This window comes from Corvus brachyrhynchos, unplaced genomic scaffold, assembly GCF_000691975.1.
Source record: "Corvus brachyrhynchos isolate BGI_N302 unplaced genomic scaffold, ASM69197v1 scaffold1, whole genome shotgun sequence".
In the NCBI taxonomy this organism is placed as follows: Eukaryota; Metazoa; Chordata; class Aves; order Passeriformes; family Corvidae; genus Corvus; species Corvus brachyrhynchos.
Genome location: NW_008237222.1, coordinates 4743585 through 4749829, shown reverse-complemented (window position 1 = coordinate 4749829; position 6245 = coordinate 4743585). Strand labels below are relative to the sequence as shown.

General features: G+C 37.0%; 1 protein-coding gene across 1 annotated transcript in view; it reads right to left on the bottom strand.

Moving 5' to 3' along the window:
- Positions 1–125: 125 nt before the first annotated feature.
- SLC24A4 (solute carrier family 24 member 4) overlaps positions 126–6245 on the bottom strand; it is a 99563-nt gene continuing 93443 nt past the window's right edge. Inside the window, 1 exon segment of the mRNA XM_008629716.2 lies at positions 126–6245. This exon segment is cut by the window's right edge and continues 266 nt beyond it. The gene's annotated coding sequence lies outside the window, so the exon portion shown is untranslated.

The window sequence follows — 6245 nt, the reverse complement described above, 5'->3', positions numbered from 1 at the left end:
GTCCAGATTTCACCAAAAAAGTGTAGGCACATATCCTATTTAGGTCCTGAAATTTTAGATTTTCAACAATATATATGAGAATGTTTCACATCTACTAATCATCTGAGAAGAAAACCAGCAAACACTCTTGTTTATATAATTTATTGATAGTGTACATATTTTTATATAGTGCATTATAATACTGACTGCTATATCTTTATAAATGCTGAGTTAACTATTTTCTAAAATTCTCACAACAAAAATAATCAAATATCATGCCAACATTTTGTAACAAATTATCACATTAAATCCATTTGGATTTCATGACATATTTATCTGTACAATGGACCCCATATCACAGAGCATTCACAGTGCATAAGGTCACAGTCATTGAAAAAATAACATGAGAGATTTCTGGTTTTTAGTTTACAAACCCATCCCCTTCTGTTTTCAAAGTAAGCAGTTCTAGAAAGTTTTCGTAATATTTAAAGAGGTGATGCACTTCTGAAGGGTGCACCGCAAATGCCTGCAAGTATGAAACACGGGTTTTTAAAAGGTTTAAAAGAAGTTATTTCAGTGACCATAAATGACTTCAAATAATTTGTTGCAACAGAGGAGATACCATGAGCCAAATTCTATGCTCAATTCCACTGACACTAATTTGTGCCAGCTACCAGGACATTAATGAACACTGGCACCACTCCCAAGAATGTGAAGTCAAGAATTTGGTCATAACTTTGCTGCAGGAACAGCCATCTGAAACACAGGTGTTGCTGGGGAAGCAGATTTACAAATTTTCTTTGCATACATAACTGGTATATGAATGAAGGCCATAATCTTTCTACAAAAACCTCTGAAAGGAAGCATCTCAGTTGTTATTAATCTTTCTAGAGAGTATATCTGTCTGGTTTTCATATATTTTGCTACCTTTAGAATTTGTGATGGTGATGCCTAGTGCTACAAACCAATCTTTATTTGTCTTTTATTTGTCATTCAGGTTTATCAAGACCATCTCAGTGACAGGACAGCAATGACAGCCTACATTCTTTGTGCAAGTAAAAAAGAAAAATAAACGGGATTAAATTCCAACTGGCAATTCTTCTAAGAAAATATCCAAATGGCATTAATTTCCCATAATCATTTATTTCTTTCAGACAGTGCACTGTATGGTAGCAAGCAGAACCTCATGATGAACAAATTTCCACAATCACTACACATCTCGGGCCGTGGAGAAGCAGATGCACACATCTCACGTGTCAGGACAGCCATGTAGAGGATTGCACAGACATCTCAGGGGAAAAACCATCAGGACCTCACAGATGGGGAAAATGGCAGAAAAGTGTATGCTCCACTTACTCAAAAGGAGGCTTTTAAACATGTACACATTAGGTCAGCATCTGGAATGCACACACCAGTAGAATGACATTCCCTTCTTCAGAGGGACATTGATCACTTGCATACAGACTTTTCCAAATAGTTCAATTGCATAATAATGGGTTTGGTACAGAATTGCTGGAACTAAACACTGTCACTTACCTGTGTAACCATCACATAAATCTCACCATCCAACAAAATGAAAAATGTGGCATTCAGACTCATAAAAATAAAAAGAAAATTGTGTAGTAAATGCATGAGCTGCAGAGATTTTCTTCTGAGTGTTTAAACACAAATAACAGAGAGATCTGAGGCTTGCAACGACAGAACATTATGCTCAAAGGTGATGCACTTCAATTAGGAAGATTCTTTGGTTTCACCTTACTATCAGAGTTATTTTAGTGTCTGTTTCATATTACATAATGTCTGATCTTTCCTTGGCATGAATAATCAGACAGTATTTCTACAGCTTAAAGAACTCTACCAAAACCAACTAACAGGAGGACACAAGTCAATGGCATTACAATTGCAAGAAATCCAAGAAAGGAAGACAACAAAACTCATGAGGCATTTGTGTAACTAGAGCAAACACATAATAGAAACAAGTGTAATTAAAGCAGAGTCACAAAGGAAATCAAAGACAGAATAGAATCTTCTCTATAACTGCTAAGTATTAGATTAGTAAAGACCTTCACCATTTGTTTACATGTTGACAGAAAGTTCACAAGTATAATCTAAATCCAGAAGCTAATTTTGTTTGTTACAGCTGCGCAAGCATATAAAAACAAAATGAAATTGGCACGCCAATGACTGAGCCAGAAGGAAGATGGTTGACTATGCTGTACCTGTTGGGAAGACTTAGGTGTTCTTCTAGGCTAGACTTCAGCCCAGAGAGAAATCCCTAGATCATCAAAGAGACATGAAGGTAACCGTATCTGTCGCTTCTTAGATTTAGACATGCAGATCCTGAGCTTGAAATCTTTACTCAAGCAATATTTTATAAAGCAGTACAATTGTTACGGTAAATAAATGGAATCAAACACTGCTGAACTCAAACTCCCAGTTCCTTGCTACAGACAGGATTACACCCCATGGGTCTACATGGGACTGTGCTACTCCACAGGAACTGCAGCACAAAAGAGCTGCTAGAAGTCCTCCTTGGCCAGCTGTAACTCAGTTTTGATCCTGCTCATAGGACAGATGCACAGTTTAGAAGTCTGAGACAAGGAACGAGTTCTCTTATTTACAAGAGTGGAAATCCAGAGTGGTATCAGCAGAGCAGAAGTCCACCGATTCTGGTCAAACCTTTTAATTTGAAAAAGAAATAAAATCTTTAGCCTACAAAACCAACAGAACATGGAAAGAACAGAATATGATAACCCAGAAACCATGCTCCGCTGTCATCTTAGGACACAATCCAGCAAGGCACTTGGATAGATGCTTAGCTTTAAAATGGAATCAAACCTATTGAAGTTAAGCTTTGCTGGATATGGGATATCTTTTTCTGAGTTGTATTACTTTTCAGTGTTAGTATGCTGGCAAATTTCAGATCACACTAACAGTTTTCTCTCTCACATCCACCAGCTTTCTTTTCACTCTTGAGCTGAACATTAACTTACAGAACATTGTGACATATATTCCAAACTCAGCCAGCTATCTTTTGCAATGGTTAATAAAACAAAATGGCTACAAAATTTTATAGATACAATCTGAACAGCTGCAGTATAGAACTGTGCTAACTGTGGAGAGCCAAGCACAAATGACTCCTTTTCTTAACTAGAAAATGGCAAAATTTGTAATGGTTTCCTGACTACACAAGCTAATGTTTTTCTTTTTTTTTGTACACACATGAAAGGCACTAGTCTGTTGTTACTCGGCATCAGCCTCCTGAATTAGTGATACATTCTGATGAGGGTTTATCTGAAATACAACAATTTGTCAATCAGATCTTTCTTGGACCATTCAGTTTACCTGCACGGCTTAGTGTATAACTATTCATTTTAGCATTTGGGTAAGGACTACTTAGGAACTTCATGAACTACTTCATATGATTACATGTCATCAAGGCCCTAACACAGCATCTCATAATTCTTTGGCAAACAATACATCCTTGCTCATGTGGTGGTGTCAAAGGAGAATCCTGCTAATGTTATTTATAATGATAAGCATGGCATGATACCTGTCTCATAGCAGTAGATGCAGATGAGAATACCCCATGAAATGCAGTATTAGAATTCAATATAAATTGTCCTGAAGTGGGTCTATGCCTCAGGGAGAGCTGTAGATTACAGGAACCAGCCACATGTTGTAAGGGTTGTTCTGGATTCTGAGACTGTTTCTTGCTAAAACACAACACTGGTTTTCTGGAGCAGGTGATACTCAGATTAGGCAGACTAATTCCACATGATGTGTGAAGGACTTAGGGAATTAGCAAACAAAATTTGTGCATATTTGGGCTGAGTCAGCTGCTACAGAAAAGATTGGTGCCCATACTCTTCTGAAGTTGCCTGGCTCAGAAATATGAAGGTACAGTACAGTTTGCTGGATCTGGCACTATAAACTTTGATGCCCTCATCCCTGTCAACTCAGCTGATCACTAGGCATTCAAAACCAGACTTTGGAACTACTATTATGTAAAAACAACTGAGCTGCCTGAACTGTGCACAGGAGAGCAAATGTTTGCTTGGAGACAGTTCTCCAAGACCACACAACAGCAGAATACAGGAAAAAACCCATTTACTCAGCCTCTCTCTCTGCCCCTTTCAGTCTCAAATCTAAGTTATCACCAGATTTTCAGCAGTAAACCATCTTCCTGAAAGACAGCAGGGGAGAGAGTAATGATGCTCCTAGAGAGGGATGCTCCTACAGTGGTGCAGCAGTATGCTGCATTTTCACAGCCTTTCTGCAACAGAAGACTCAAAGATGAACATGAATTCCATCTCCTCAGCTTCATACTGCAGCAAAAATGTTGTGAATGCCTGGAAATGGGGTCACTGGCATACTTGAGATAAAATGTGTTTACTGCCGTTCTTGCCTATTCAATAAAGCATTTTAGTAATGCTGCATTTGTGCCCATTTCTAGTTCTTAGTTTAACGACATAACTGTTTAATTAAGGTAAGAAACCCTAAATGGATACTAATACTGACATTTGTAACAAAATGTAAAGCAAATAACAAATGTGTTACTCTTTTTTTCTTCAGAATGACATTGAATGGACCCAATTCTTAAAAAAAAACCCAGCAGCAGGATACACTCTTTAATTTATTCTAAAATAATTTAAAAAATAGTTTTAATTGTAAACTCATTGCCTGGTGTAAACAGTATTCTGCATGCCACCTGGCTAAACATAATTATTTGTCATATATGTCAAAAGAAGGAACTTTCTGAGTAAGTGCTTATTTGCTAAGTTTTTATAGTATATTCTCATTGACACAATTTTTTAGATAGAGTCTTAATGGAAAATATTAATATATTTAAAAACGCATCAACTGGCAGTTGATAGGTTTGGTTTGGTTTATAAACATTAAAAAATTTAAAAAATCTATGTATAAAGGTAACTGTGCTTCTTTAGAAACTTTATGTGATCATTCACATACAGCTTCGAAGTATTTTTGAAGTTTAATAGCAATTCAAAATATGCTGTCTCAGTGATTTACAATTATATCACTGCTAAAATGTGGAATGTTACCCACTATTTTAATACTTTGGGCTGGATCTTGCTGTCAATTATATCCAGAGTAATTCCTTATATCAGATTTATGCTGGTGGAAAGGATATCAAAACTTGGCTTCTACTTGGGGTTAAAAATAAGTATATCATGCTTCAAAACTTGCATGCAATCAAATCAAGGACCCCATTCTCTTGACAGACTTGCTTTTGTCAGGGTGATTCTTATCTGCACTGCTCCGTGTCAGACACCCATCTTCATTAAGCTTCTGGGAACAAGAAAAAATGGTAAAGAATACACCAGCTTCTCAACTGATGAAATGAGCTTCTTCCTCCCACCAATCAAACGGAATCGAACCAAATCATAATCAGGGTGGGTTTTGTTGTCAGAAAGTCTGGACTGTGTTCAGCTACTACTCCCAGCTGATAACAATAACTGATAGTTACTGAGCACCCAGTTACATTTTATTTGTTTCGTTTCTTCTAAATTTACACAATGGGCTTACAATGGCCAATGCAAAGTTTTTCTTGTGGTGTAATATTCCACAAATGTCAGTTCATATTTATGTATACAGCATTCCTCATTAACAATAAAACATATTTTTCAAGTATGAATTTCTGCATGTAAATTCTCTTCTTCAGTATGCAGATACTCTGACTTCTAGTGTGCATCATCACAAGTGATACAACATACAACCATTTCCTCTTCTTTCTCTGCCACATTGTTCATTGAACAGAATGATATATATCCAACACTGCCATCAAAAACTGTCAGTGTAGTTTCTCTATAAGCAGAGCACTTGAAGTGGGAAATGATGTCCTCAACAGTGCATGCCATGATATGTGCCTTGGACTTTCTGGTCCTGTAGTTTAAATATTCTTACTGAGCCAAGAAAGGTTCTGAACTTGCCTCTTATCCTTCCATGGAAAGTAAATGTCAAAACCAAAAGAACTATAAAGATTTTTCTCCCATTCTCTTGCTAACCTTGATGGTGGTGGTTGATTGTCTGCAAAAGGAGAATGAAAACCACAACAGAATGCCCAGAAATGGGTCCTTTTAGAGTTCTGTGTAAGATCCATGTAGCTTTATGACTGAGCAGCAATATCCAAAGGTTAGGAAAATGCTTTGGTTGCCTTCAGCTAGCATGTTAAAAGAAAGGTATGTTTTCCTTCCGTATAGGTAAAAGTGCTTGTTAGCTGATGAAGCAGGGATGAAAACCAAATT